Genomic DNA, 15,328 nt, shown 5'->3' with positions numbered 1-15,328 from the left:
GTTAATATGTATGCTTACACAGTATTAAAAGACAGTCAAAAATTAACGTCATTTACCTTCGTTCCCACGTGTGACTCGTGCTGTAAATGTCTTCCTTGTTTTTAGTTCACGTGATTACGTAGGAGGCGTGATGACGCGATACGTGACTCCGCCTCCTCCATTACAGTGTATGGACAAAAAATATGTTCCAGTTATGACCATTACGCTTTGAATTTCGAAATAAAACCTGCCTAACTTTTGTAAGTAAGCTGTAAGGAATGAGCCTGCCAAATTTCAGCCTTCCACCTACACGGGAAGTTGGAGAATTAGTGATGAGTGAGTCAGTCAGTCAGTGAGTGAGTGAGTGAGTGAGTGAGTCAGTCAGTCAGTGAGGGCTTTGCCTTTTATTATTATAGATGAACTCCTCTCACGAAGGCCACTGCTATCATACAAGCAAAAAGAAAACATTTCTTACCTACCATGAATATGTGATAAAAATGATTATTTCCAGATCCCTGTTGTTCACACAAACATGCGTCAGAAACACGGAAGGCTATGTGTTTTTTAAATTTTATACAAAATAAATGCTTAACTTTAGAACACAATTTCACATGGCAAATGCATACTGCATATACCATGTTTACGAATAAATAACTTTGACTTGAAAAATAACAAACTTAGCCTGGAAAGCTTTAGATTATGTTGACTGAAAGTCTTCTTTTAAGATTTACGAGACTGAAATAAAAAAAGACATCTGGTTGCTTCTGTCTGATCAGCTTTTCTTTCTGATGTGTAATAAATAACCAGATGCCTAGATTTGCCAAAAATGCTGTTGTGAAGCTGTCCTTCTCATTATCACACAGTCTCACTCCACTACTCCTGGCAAACATTTATTCCCCTTTGTGCAGGCTATTCATTCAGACTTGCCATAGTGTCTCGTCTTATTCATGTTGATTGTTCCTGTCTAGAGTTATGAAGCACCTGTTCCAAAAAAAACGTACAGTATATAAACAGCAAATGGTTATTCATCTCTCAGTGCTTAATTTCCTCAATGTCTTATGCTTACCCCCTTCATGTTCCTCCTGATTATTAAAAAATATTATTTAGATCAGTTGTTTGAACCATTTTATAACTGTCATGTCTGCAGGAAGGAACTCAAATTTTTGCTTTTCTCTCATGGTATTGTTTTTACCAGATTTGTGCTTTAAGCTGTTAGACTGACCAAATGTGTATACTGACTATTTTTTGTGATAACAGATTTGTATACTGACCTCATTTTATCCAAGATGTCTCCACTTCTTCATGTTTAATGATATGAAATGTCTGATAATGCCATTACTGAAATGCATCTTCTTGTGTTGGCACAAGTCATCCAACTTGGTCTTATAATGCTGTTATTTGCTGCTTAATATACTTTATTATATTCCAGAAGTAATACCAGCAAGATTAGGTTTAACTATGGATTCATCACCCACTAATTGAGACAGATGTTACATAAAATACAATGAAACTGTGTACATTTGTCCAAAGTAACCACTGATAATGGAGTCAGAGAGTGATTATACACTACACGGAAAATAAAAAGTCAAGATTAGCATTCCATGCCACACCACATATAAAACTAGTTTGGCTTTTACTCCTGTTTTGTAAACATCCACTTTACATGTATAGTTTTTTATAGGAAGAGTAGTTACCAAGTAAGCTAATGCAACAGGTGAATACTTGCGTTTCCGCAAATATGTGGACCACCATTAAAAACAACAAATATTTTACAATGGATCTGATATGTGTGTGTATTATAAACCATTAGCATGGTGGTATGATATTTTCATTCAGGGTCAATTGTTTTGAATTTGGGTCTGTTTTTCTTTAATAATTTATTATTTTGTTCTTGGATACATTTTCAAATGTGCTGGTATACAAAATAATGGAAATCAATTAGAACGTTAATGTTTAGTACTGTATATTACACCATTTTTGACGCTCAACAGAAGCAACCAGAAAGTACAAAAATAAAAATATCCACTGGAATACGCCCCAATTTAACAATAAGTAGCAGACTAGCAGCAGCATAACATCTGCGCCACAAAGCTGGCCTCATCCGTTCTGCGTAACCTCCAGACTCAAAGTGCCTCACCTGAGTGAAACATGCTCCTTTCTTTCCAAAGCTAAAGGTATTAATTATTTATACAGAAAAGAGCAATGGGTGCATTAAAAGCCACAGAACTCTGCTGCTTCCATACAATCAAGTCATAAACAGTCAACTGGTGATCTAGAAATGGGATTTGGATCTTAAATTATACAAACGTCTAAAGGTTTTTTCATTGTTAAAAAAGGCCAAAGCCCAGCAGAGACAAATTTATATTTTCAGCTCAGTTCAGACTTCTCAACTGTTTATATTCACCATAATCTTTGCTTTAATGTACACAAACATAGTTTCACTTATGGGTATTGAAGTTTTTTTTGTTTCGCTGAACATTTTTTGCTTTGCTTCTAAAAAATTCCATTTATTCATTCATCCATCTTCTAAAATTATTTCTTATATCAACCATCCATCCATCCATTATCCAACCTGCTATATCCTAACTACAGGGTCACGGGGGTCTGCTGCAGCCAATCCCAGCCAACACAGGGTGCAAGGCAGGAAACAAACCCCGGGCAGGGCACCAGCCCATCGCAGATTTCTTATATCACATACTGTAAAATAAAGGAGCTGAGAATCATTTAGGCAGCCCTGGAAACAGGCAAGAACTGACATACATTCATGGGAAACTGTGTCAATGCACAGCCTTTGGATGGGGAAGGGTATGTGAGGACCTGGGGAACCTCATGCCTGCAAATGGAGAACACAGAACAGAACATATGGCCAAGAACTGAACAGAGATCCTGTCTGCCTGAGGAAGAAGCACTTACCACTGCACCACCACTTTAGTTTAAGGGGCCAAAGGAGAGAGAAGATCCTACAGCTGAAAGTCTAAAGTGTCTGCCTGTTCTCTCCCCAGAGAAAAGGGGCCTACATGCTTATGAGCCACAGGTATGCTAATGCCACCATGGATCTGCCTCCAGAGCTCTCCTTGAAAAGGTTTCACATAATCTGATGAGTTATAATGCAGAAGGGAGAGCAAAGACAGGCGAGAGAAAACAATCAGGACAAGCAATGTTCACTGTCATAAAAGATGATCTGATAGCAGAATTCATCTGCTCACAAATTAAAAACAAATGTTGGGCTTCTTTTGTCTCATCAGATCTGTTTGTTTACATCACACATAATTCATACTTTGATTCACAGTATTCGACTTGTTAATATTTTTTTCTACAAGCAGGAACTGGTTCAAAAGGCAAAGAGGAAATTTTGAATCTGAAATACAAAAAATGTCCAGAAGGAGAGCTAGCATGACCAGAAAGAGAGTAGTCCTATCCTTATATAACACCCCTCTTCTCGTTTACTGAAGTTCATAAAAGCGTTAGGGAGTGAGGATAGACAGGATAACCACTTGTTAACTACCATTCTTATTGAGAGACAAAGAAAGTCTAGTCACTGAAGACTAAAGTCACAGTGTTCAGCCAGTGTTCAGTCCATGGATGTAGATACTGCCAACATTGAACGTGAGCACGGTGCAGTGTACGCTGAAACCACCAGCAAGGGCTGAACAGTACTAATGGATGCATAAACCCTATTGGCAGTATTAAACTCAAACTGTAAGACAGTGGCGCACAAGCAGTACGATACGTTGATGAGCTCTGTAAGCCGTGCTGTTTCTTTGAAGGACTGATTGGCAGGATGACGCTGGACCTCATCCTGTATCCAAACGGTGCAATCTTTCGCCTTTACGCCTGGTGCAGCTGCGTTGTTCTTATATGTGAGTGGACGTTTCTTGTGGGGAGGGCTTCTGTTCTCTTTCTCCGATCTGAGTTCACCTCTGTTATAGCTGGTCTTTATTTGAAAACAGCAGTGTCAGATCGGGGCAAGCGTGAATGCGACTGGGAGCATAAAACTGAATAAAAAAAACGCTAACCTTTACAAGTACCATACATTTACAGCGGCTGTTACAGACTCAAATCAAATGTATGTTTTTACTGTATAATTGTATTATAGTAACACTTTCCTGCTCCACTGACAGACTGAGGAGATCATTCCTCCCCCACACTATGCAACTCTTCAATTCCACCCGGGGGGGGGGGGGGGGGGGTTGGGGTAAACGTTAAAATTATCAAAGTTATTGTCTGTTTGTATACCTGCATTGTTATCACTCTTTAATTTAATATATTCTTTATCAGTATGCTGCTGCTGGAGTATGTGAATTTCCCCTTAAGATTAGTATCTATCTATCTATCTATCTATCTATCTATCTATCTATCTATCTATCTATCTATCTATCTATCTATAAGAACAGCTCACTACTTAAAATGTTTATTTTGGGACACGTGAAGACTCAAACCCAGGACCTTCTGAATAGGAGTCAGCAGCTCTAACCGCTGTACTACCCATGATATCAGAATAACAAGCTACACTAACTTGATTTCTTTTTCTTCGGTTATAGTCTTGGGGGGTTTCAGGAGTGCATTTGTTCTGTTATAGTTGTATCTTTTGTGAAAGTGCTTATTTGATATTTGGACTCCAGTCTTCTCACATTATACACTTCATGTCTACATTTTTTCATTAGTACTAAAACATGGAAAAAGTTTGTCTTTTAGGTATTTGTTCAACATTTCCTGTCATCCTACACTTACAAAGACAGTAGATCTTTGTAGACACGGAAAACACACGTGAAATGAATGTGTTCCGAATAATGATATATTTTTTTAGCCTAGGTACCTGACTCCCTGATAAACAAGGCTTCAGTTGGGAGAGGTTTTTGCAGTTTCTCCGGCAGTGGGGGGGATGGTATAGCAGGCTGCTTGCTGCTTGGGATTATCGACACATTTACAAGACAAAAGACGCTGAATGGAGACATGCGAATGGATTTATGGTGGGCCGGATTTACGAGTTTGCTCGTAAGCTTTGGTAATTCTAGTGTTAAGAATGGTACAGCATTTCACAATGAGTTTCTTTCCTGTGCTTAAGGTCCTAAATAAACACTGACCTAAGAACAATAAAAACAATATCCAATAAAACACTGCTGCACAAATAAAAGAAATACCAGAATGTATGTAGATAAACAAAACCACAGTTTAGTGCGTTATGTAATATCAAATTACAGTACAAAAAAAACAGCTGACAATCAAGCCACAGTTCCATGTGGGAGACCTGATCTGAGACAGTCAGTGGTAGCGAGGGTAGAAACGTTCACCATGAATTAAATGCTTTCTAAGCTGTGGGTTTTAAGAGTTGCTTTAAAAAAAAATGAATGGACACAACAGATCAAGTAACCGGTGAGAGGTCAATCCAGAGTCTGGACACAATAAAACAGAAGATTTTTCTTGATAGGTCAGATCTCCTCCTAGCTGACTTAAGTCTTACCGTTGCAATTAAAAGATGTTTTTATCGTATAAGTATGATGCCATTTGTAGGAAGTAAAAAGGGTGATCATTTCCAATAGGAGTGATTGCAGATATTTAACACGGTGTTAGGAGTGGAGGTAGTGACCAAAGCTTTGCTGGACCACTGGACTAGACAGCTGGGCTTGACAGAAGCCAACTTGTTTTGGGCTGAAGGTGAATTTTGTAATGGGCACACTGCAACACTTGGAACTGGTCACTAACTTGCACTTAACAGCCTCTCTTATAATAATCAGAGGAGCATTTCTAAACTCACCCTATCCTTTAGCATAATGAATATGTAAGTTAATTTTTGGTAATTTGTTTATTTGGATTCCCAGGAATAGAAGATCGGGGTGAGGATTATTGCCACAGTAGAGTAGCTTGTCATCTCCTGCCTTATAAGGTATCAGATATCACAACAATGTAACAATTCAGGCTACATTGGCTTCCTGTCTGCCTCAGAATAACCTTCAGTGACGATAAAAGATTTTTTGTCAAGTGTTTTAAATAAAAGTTTAATTCATTGAGATGGAAGTTTTCCCCACCGCATACACTTGCCAAGCATGCAAGTGAAGGCTATGAGAGCAACGTGTCTCTCGAAATTGCTTTACCATTCAAGGCCTACAGTCCCATGCCCTGTGTGCTCTTTGTCTTTGGCGGCGATGTGCAGCTCGTTGAATATGCAAATGACTCCGAAAAGACCTGTCAATCAATAAGAACATCTGTCTCCATGCAGAATACAATTGGGCCAGCTCCAGCACCTGCCATCATATGTCAGTTTCCCTCAAAGCTTTTTCTCCATCAGATTGGAGTGTGTGAAGGGTGAGATCTTTCATACTTTCAAACGAATGCAGCAGGAAAAAGAAAGCCCAACTCACTTCTCAATGCTGAGATCTGCCGTTAAAAAAAAATAAAAAAAGGAAGCTCTTTACACCCTGACACTTGTGAGCCATTTAGAGCCATTGGGAAAGGAAACTAGGAACAATTTGTTTGGATTTTGCCCCAGATCTGCCTTTGAAATGGGAGATGTTGCTACAATGTAGGCTCTACAGGGAACAATTTAGGAAGCACATGTTCAATGTTTTAAATAAGATACATCTAACATGTCCATCCTGTAATCTGCTAGTCATTAAAATCAGACAAAATGCACAGAATGCAGAACACCAAACACAACCGGCAGATAACGGCTTTTCAATTTGCTCCATGATGGACTGGCACCCTGCCTGGGGCTGGTTTCTGCCTTATGACCAGGACTGCTGGGACAGGCTCTGACCCCCTGTGATAGAAAAGTTTAATAAACAGGCTTGAGAATGTAATGTTATTTTTTGTATTCAGTTCACTATACTTCTATGTAGATAGATGTATGCACCCTAAAACAAATATCTCTGCCTCAGGTTTATAGTAATATACCTGTTATAGAGTCATGCTCATTTTAAGCACTTACTCTGTGTGTGTGCATTTATATTTTATGTTGTTTTGGTGAACAATGAATACTTATGTAGGCACAGGCAGACAATGCAAACTGCACCCAAACAGCAACAGCTAACTATTGTGCCACCCATGTGTATAAATATTCTTTATTAAATGAACCTGGATAATCCAGCTTCAGGGTGATAAGGCATGAAACCCACCTCAGCAGAATTGGGCACAACTAACACTTGATGAAGTTCCTGTCCATGGCAGGGTACACTCACACACACACACACACACACACAACCCCCTTCACTCATAGCATCCCAATTTAACATTGCCATCTAAACTAAAAGTTTACATTTTACCCACAGGACTGCTACAGACAGCTTCAACAAAGTGCTGCAGTAATAGGCTCCAGCCCCCAGTGACCCAGAATTGGATTAAGTGAGTGTTAACATGTTATGCAATTTTATCAAGTTACCTGTGCATTCAGACACAATTGTGGCATAAAATAGGAAACAAACTGTCAAACCACAACATGAAAACATGAAAGACCTCCTGAGATGAAAAGCTACTTTAAATATCCTTAACTACCTACACTAGGAGGAAATTAGTATAATAAACTGTGTAGTTCTATCAAATGTTTAGACTTAAACAACTGTGTGTTTAGATCAGACATTCAATACATTAAATCTGAAACAATTACACATAAAACATTCATAATTACAATATTCTATTGAATGTATGTGTATTTTTCCATCCACTTTTAAACCTGGTTAAGCCAGGCAAGAGCACAACATAACATAACATAACATTCTTAAAACCGCTTAATCCAGTCCAGGGTCAGTGTGGGTCACTGCCTATGCTATGGTGAGAACCAACCCTGGATGGGGTGCCATTTGCATACACATGCAGAGACAATTTTGTTCACTGATTAACCTAACATGTACATCCTTGGGATTTGAATGGACAAGCCACAATACTCGGAGACAAAGCCTCCCAGGCATGGGGAAAATGTGCAAAATTCAAGAAGACAGGTACCATGATCCAAACCCAGCACACTGGATCCAAAGAGACAGCAGTGCTAAATGCTGTAAATAAGGCAATACACGATGTTTATAATGTAAAATTTCTCCATTAACCGTCGTCTTATTCTAAGTATAACCATGTTGCTATCAGTTATAGGCATAATGACAAATTCTTTAAGCAAATAATTATAGAAATAATTTATGTTCATTATTTGTGTGAAGTAAAATGATAAAGAACTTAAAGAATTGCTTCATGAAAAGAAAAGATATCCTCTAGAATGTTCCAGTATTGCACACTAAATTATCTGTTGAAAATGTTTTCGTGAACAACCTGAAAAAATATTACCTGACTGAAAATTATGGATTTCAGCCTTTGGCTTCATGGTGGTGGATTAAAGAACGCGCATGTTGATTTTTTCATCTGGAGAAACATTCTTTAGTCAGAAAATCTAATAAGACTCCCATTCTGTGGAGACCCTGCAGGAGGCTTCCGGTAGTGGAGTATACTGACGCTTCTGAGGAGGGCTGCTTTTCAGAAGAAGTGCATTTAACGATAGCTCTGCTTTGCTTTATTTGGCTTATTGGACTTATTTCTGCGACATAATGTCGATGATTTATTATGGGTGTGTGATTTCAAACTCTAGATGATGTTATACCAACGTTTGATGGGATGACATCATTTCATATACAGTAATTACTTGTCCCCACAGGCAATTCTAAAACAAATGTTTATACAAGCACTTGGTTTCTGAAACTGTGCCTGGTGATCTTTAGGAATATAATGTAGGAAATTAGTTAATTATTTTGATGATTTTCTATGATTTAGTAAATTCCAGTTTTCCACATTTTCTACTCATTTTGTAGACATAAGGCTACAAGTAGTACAAACCCTTCAGCTCCTTCATTCCCATTCTCTTATGTCTGCTGGACTCTCTTCTCTGCATGTGCATTTGCAGAAGTCACAGTACTGCTGTTGTAAATGTCAAATGGCTGTGGGGATAGCAAGAGGTTTGTGTCCAAATAATGTCAGCCTAATTGCTTCCAAGCTTGCACCAAGGAAAGAATTTAGCTAACACTACTGGTTCATTCTTCTTTGACTTTCTGATCTGAATTGAGCCATGTTGAATCATAGGTTATGTGAGACAGGCAGCATGGTAGTTAGCCTCACTCCTCTAGGAAACGTGGTTCAGTTCTTGCCATTTCTGCATGGGTTTTTCTCTCCAGGGTGCCTTGGTTTCTGCCCTCAACCCTAAGACATGACATTCAGATGGAGGACAGGAATAACTAGTTGTGGGTGAGAGTGCTCTGTGTAACACCCTGAGCTTGGTCTTGTCTTGCCTGTGATGCTGTTGCTTCAGCTCTCCATGACCATGCAATGCAATAATAAAGTTCTTGATGAATGTAGCATGAAGCAGGGCAGCATAGACAATTGTGGCTGGTCCATCTCCATGACATCTTCAGTGACCCAAGTTAAATTCTAGGCTTTGCACATTTTTCACATTCTGCTCATGTTATTGAGGGTTTTTTCTGTCCACTATAGGTTCAATCCACATCAGGTTAGGAAATCTGGTACCTCCAACTAGGCCTTACAGGGGTGAGGGTGGGTGTGCCTTGCAGTACCCTGGTTTAGAAGTGGGCTTAGAAAATGGATTGAGGAACTGAAAGATGTTATGTGAAAACGTATTGTTTCTTTCTATAATGAGCTAAAATAATGTAGTAATAAAGACATTAAAATATAGGGAATGTTCTATTTTTAAAATAAAACACAAAAAAATCTACCAACCTTTGCCTTTTCGAATAGCAGAAACACAATTCTTTAATTCTTGGGTTCCATTAAAGGAAAGTGAGGGTGAAATTAAAATGGAAAATAAGACATGATAATACACTGACAACAATCTGCATTTCTCTTCACCCAAGGGAATATGAACTTTTCGTATGTTTATGTCCCATAAATAGCATCCCCTCTCTCTCAAAAATGACATTTTATATTTCTGAACAGTCACCTCACCAATGGATTTAAGAAGGTACAATTTAGTGTGTGTTACCATTCACTTGTATTTTTATAGTACCATGTTCAGCCTCTTTGAATGAATAGCACAAAGATGGCAGTACAACTTAATGAGGCACACATTTGATGTCCTTTTGACTTATTTAGAGTCGCAGAGTTCAGCTGAGTAGGGTTTATAACTCCTATGCCACTTTTGTCACATTGTTCGTAAAAAGAATAAGGCATATGGTTAGTGTTACCATTTAAAACTATAAAGATGGCCTAGTGCTTTTGTGATTAGGATTAAGAATGCTGCCTCAGAGGTCCCAGTCAGTGCCTTTGTACAGTTGGCGCATTTGTTCTTCCCACATCTATGTGGGATTATCCCTTAAGATACTGTATTTTTCCAGCCACGTCCCAAAGGAGGGAGCATTAAGCTACTCTGGCCCAGTTTCAGTTTGGGTGTGTGCGTGACTGGGCTCCACACTCCTAAAAATAATGCTTCTACAATGACAGTTTACTGGGTTGTGTGGTTGACAAAGGGATATTTTATTTTCAGGTTTTTTTTTTTGCATTTGAAATTTGTTCTTTAGGCTTTGAGAAAGTTCCAGATATGTGGACAAAACAGAAATCTTAATGTATAGTAATTGACTTAGCAGGATAAATAAATCAAGAAAACCCGTGCTAATCCTGCATTATTGTGTGCAGTAAAAGACATTTTAAAATCAAGAGCCCAGCGTTACTTTACAGATCTGTTATTCCCTATGGCATTGCTCTGAATAGCCAGATTAGCACCTTTATTTTTAAAACTGTACAATGGACTAGCACCCCTGCCAGAGTTGGTTCCTGTATGTTTCCCAATGCTTCCAAGATAGCCTCGGCTTCACTCATGACTCCAAACCGGATTCAGCAATTTGAAACTGTTATATTATGTAACGCAGCTCCTTAGTGTTGACTTGCATCTCAGATAACTTCTTAAAGATATAATGTCAGGTACAGTATATTAACTTAACTGCTTATTGAAGTGGAAAGATCATTTGAAAGAACAACCCACATCAACCTGCTAACCTCCAGCTGTTTAAAAATGATAAATGGCCTCATGCATTTCATATGGGGGCAGGGGTGTCACAAAAAACTGTCATTCGTCCATCCATTCATTCATTCACTTTCCACAAGAACAAGACGAGATTAAGCAATGAGCGATCTGGTGACCTTGGTGGCATCAACACCAAAAACATCCTACAAACAAAAAAAAACAGATTCAGGTTTCTTGTGCACCTCGACGAATGTGTCTGCTGTTCTGTAGGCTTAGTTAATTAAAATTAAATTGTTTCCTTCAGTTATTTGGGTAAAAGTAACTGAAAGGAAATTTTTACAAAGCCAAATGAAATACTTTGTAAAAAATTAAATGCATGCCTGTGGTTTTCACATTGTCTAAATTTTGCATATGTTGGAAAGAACAACAAAACTGATAAACAGATAAACAAATATGATAGATTGTATAGATTGCAATAACAACTCACTCCTACAGACCTTCATTTAAAATTTCAGAAAATGGATACAGGTCGCAAGTTTCTGTCTCTTGGAAGTTTGTTTGCCTTTAATTCTGGCTTATTACATTTTTTATGCGTGGTTTATATAATTTGATTTGTGTGTGTGGGAGTGTGTGTGCATACATGAGGGCACCAGAGGTGATGATGCCCAGGAGCGGCATAGAATCTTACCGTCTTCAACAAAAGAATGTTACAAAATACAAACTTATGAACTAAATTTTTAACATAATCAAAGTAAAAGAGAAATGCATATTGAAAACGACATGGTCAAGGCTTGATAAGTACCAAGTTAGAAAAGCACAGAGGTGTATCACAAACACGGGAACTTATCAGAAAATGTAGACGAGAAAGAGTATGTCATTAAAGATCTGAGGAGCATTCTTAATTCTTTATTTTTAACTTTATTACACTGGTCTTCTCAAATCTATGTACTGTATAATGAATGATACTCCAAGTATAAAATACCACCTCAGTCATCAAGTGAAATGGCACAATTTATTTAAAAAGTAAATGCTGAGATAATTAAACTTGGAATAGAGGCTTAGAAAATTGTTTTAAAAGGTAACATTCGTGGCACACAATTCTTTCTAATGCTGTGCCACTGCTTCGCATCAATTCAAAGGCCAGGGTAGCGAACAAAGATCGTTTTAAACATAATGCGCTCAATCGATCTTTCCCATGACATTGTCGCTCTGAGCCGAAGCAAACCTCAGCGGCACTGGACACAAGTCTGGGACAGACCAGTCCATCCCAGCGTCCGCCCAGTCGGCACCCACCAGACGGAGAGAACGCAAGCAAACAGTAAAACGGCAGCCGATTAGACGAAAAGCCCCGGCCTGACCTTTGCTGTCTGCTAATCGGCGTTTGACAAGCATCCTGCCGGGCCGCTCAGGGGTCCTCAAGTCTCAACAAGTCGTACTGGCAGATGCCTTCGTAAGGCTCGTCTCCGACCTCAGGTTCTCACAGCAGACACCTCAGCAGGAAGCTCCACTGATTCTCCCACCAGGCGTTAAGAATTCCGAGTTAAAACGGATAAAGACACAAGAGGGGAAGCTTCGTGTAATTGATAAAATCGTGCCCGACAACACGTTAAAGCCTTAAGGGTATTTACTGATGCGATTCTGAAACCAAAATTGCAATCTCGGTTCCTCGTCAATATTTTCAGAATAAATTTCTAGCACATGAATTTTTAATGTAAAAAAGTATGACTCTTTAAACAGACAGAGCAGATGCACTAATAATATTGTATTGTTAATGAGGGCATCAATCAAAAGTTGCTTGTTTCACTTAGCGCGTGCAATCGGATGGTGTTTAATGAAGACGTTAGCTTTTGGAATGAAGTGTATGCAGTTAAAAGGCATTTCAAGCAGTTACGGCTCTTCTTAACTCTACAACCTGAGGTGCTGGTCGAGTTAAAGTTCGATTCAACAAAACAATAACATTGGTTGTACCACTAGTCAAGTTTCTGCTTCTTGCTTCGCTCCTTACACGCACTCAATGCATATCATCCCATATCAACATATTACATGCAACTGAGATGTATACTTTAATATTTTTCCTTTCTCTTTTGGCAACACCTTTAGCTCAGATCAACACTTTGAAATAGTTTAATAACGCCAGGCAGTAACTATACGCGCTATCAACTCGAAATCAGTAAGTAAGCAATCAAGTAGCCTAAGTAAATGAATCTAAAGTGAAAAATCCTACAGTAGCTGATTTTCGGAACATCTACGATTACTTAATTTCCATTTTGTTAGATTTACTTAATGTATAAATTACTAGAAATTGCTAAAAAAAAAATAAAAAATAAATAAACGTGTGGAAAGGAGTAGCAAGAAAATCGTCATTTATTCTAAAGCGCCGGAAATTATTTTGTGATAAATGATGGTCGGTAATTTCAATTCGAATATTAGATACATTCGCTGAGGAAACAGCTGATTCAAAACTCACGTGGAATTAAACGTGTTTTCAATAAAAACAAAACCTCACGGGCATGCCTCGTTTAAATAAAGCGCGTCAATGTGTTTGATCGCTTTGTCTTGCCATTTAATCAATGCTGTATCCTTCAACTTTTCGGAAGCCATCTCATCATTCGTGACCTTGTCTGTGCCTTTGAACGCAAACCAGTCTTCATCGCTGTCGCCAACAAGCTCAAGAGGCAACTTCAGGCAAGGAAGTCTGCGCGAGTTCTACGTGTGCGGTTTCCAGGTCTGTGCTGCATTGCGACTCCATGGTGAACCTTGGGGGGATAATGTGGTGAGCAGCACAGTCTAACAAATACATAAAAAAGCGAATATGCTGAAAGCAGCTATGCCCACGCAATTTTTTTAAACTTGAGTGAACAAATTAACTGTACACTCAAGACCACTTAGCCTTAACGCGACCTGAACTTTGCCCGTACTGCACAGTACTTAAGTTCACTGTCCCGTACCTTTCCGGCAGGATCTCTTAGAACTCTACGTAATCTGCCATGTATTGTCCAGTTTGACTGTCCTGCTTACCGTCATCCCAGTATAATCACTCTTATCTCTTTCAGTTCAGACTGCCCAGTTTATCAAATCCACAAAGCTTGCTCTATGTCTTACCCTAACCAGTCCTGTCTCAGGCTCAAAGTTTTCTCCCCAAGTTTCCTCGGACTCAGACACGTTAGAAGAATTACCATTTCATTGAATGACAGAGCGAACAAGCGCTCAAATATAGCGCATGATTCATGACCCAACACTCCTGCACACAGTGTGTACTCTATATAGCGCCTTTCTGGCGTGGTATTACAATTGTACTTTACAAAGAAAAAAGTATAACACAAAGAACAAATATTTTATATATGAAGAAGTTAGTCTATACCTTATACAGCTCCATTCACATGTGTCATCTCAGTTGTTCTTTAAAATGAAAAAGGTGCAACATAGTTACAATAGAGGCTGCACTGAACGTTAAACTCTGGCTGCAGTTTTCAATGAAACGCAGCTTGAATAAAGTACAGGCGAATAGCAAATGAAAGCAGACACATTTTCACTGAAACGGCGAATACACGCGTCTTCGAGACAGTTACAGTATCTAAAGTCACAGATCCCTAGTGTGCCTAGCATAGGCGACAGCTGCGCGACACTGAGCTGCTATCGCCCTGCGTGGGACCTGTTAGAGCAACAAATACATCAGGGAGGCGTACTGTACCTTGAGAAGCAGACCGCTGAATTATGGAAGCCACAAAAGCACTTCCCTCCACCGAGCTTAAAAAAACGGATTGGAGTTTCAAAAATTGCAAGACTTCACCACCGATGTACTTGTATCAGGAGTCGCCGGCGTCCTTTTGTGTTAAAAAGGGTGCCTTATGTTTTATGTAGTGACGGGGAGTGGAATTAAAAAAAAGAAAACAACAACAAATTCCAGTGTAGAATCAGATCCCCACCCCCCGCTGATGCGAATCCCGGCCCTGTCTGAATCAGGACATCTCCGCTCATCTGTTGAAACACGCCTGGCCTGAGCTGCTCGCTTTAAAAGTCTCTTTGCTCAGTTAGAGATGAGCGAGAAGGAGCGGGCGAACAAGCGAGGGAGGGAGAAAGAGCGTTCGAGCAGCGCCCACCCCATCCAAGTGCTGCCTGCCTGCTTGCCTGCCAGGCGGCCCTGCCCGCTTCCTTTCTTGGGGCCAGAGGCGGAGCGAAAGCTCTGTGAGATCGTGGCACAGACTCGCGCCCTACTTCAGCCTGGTACCTGTAAGAATGAATGAAGACTGTGGAGTCTCGGGAGCCCTTTGAGGCAACCAGTGCACCTGCGAGGAGGGTACTCTGCGCTAGCCAAACTGGAACACGCAGAGCTCCACTCGGACAACAGTTTGCAAGTTCACACACTCAGTTCACAAGTGTATTGCGGGTGACCCGCACACCTGC

The 15,328-nt window shown here is 39.6% G+C and overlaps 1 protein-coding gene across 1 annotated transcript in view; it reads right to left on the bottom strand.

Moving 5' to 3' along the window:
* The window catches only part of sulf2b (sulfatase 2b), a 368,243-nt gene extending 353,248 nt beyond the window's left edge, over nucleotides 1-14,995 (bottom strand). The window contains exon 1 of the mRNA XM_028811624.2: nucleotides 14,616-14,995. The gene's annotated coding sequence lies outside the window, so the exon portion shown is untranslated. The remainder of the gene's footprint in view (nucleotides 1-14,615) is intronic.
* Nucleotides 14,996-15,328: the final 333 nt, after the last annotated feature.

The sequence above is a fragment of the Erpetoichthys calabaricus genome, chromosome 10, assembly GCF_900747795.2.
Source record: "Erpetoichthys calabaricus chromosome 10, fErpCal1.3, whole genome shotgun sequence".
Classification (NCBI taxonomy): Eukaryota; Metazoa; Chordata; class Cladistia; order Polypteriformes; family Polypteridae; genus Erpetoichthys; species Erpetoichthys calabaricus.
This window is presented reverse-complemented; position numbering and strand designations above follow the sequence as displayed.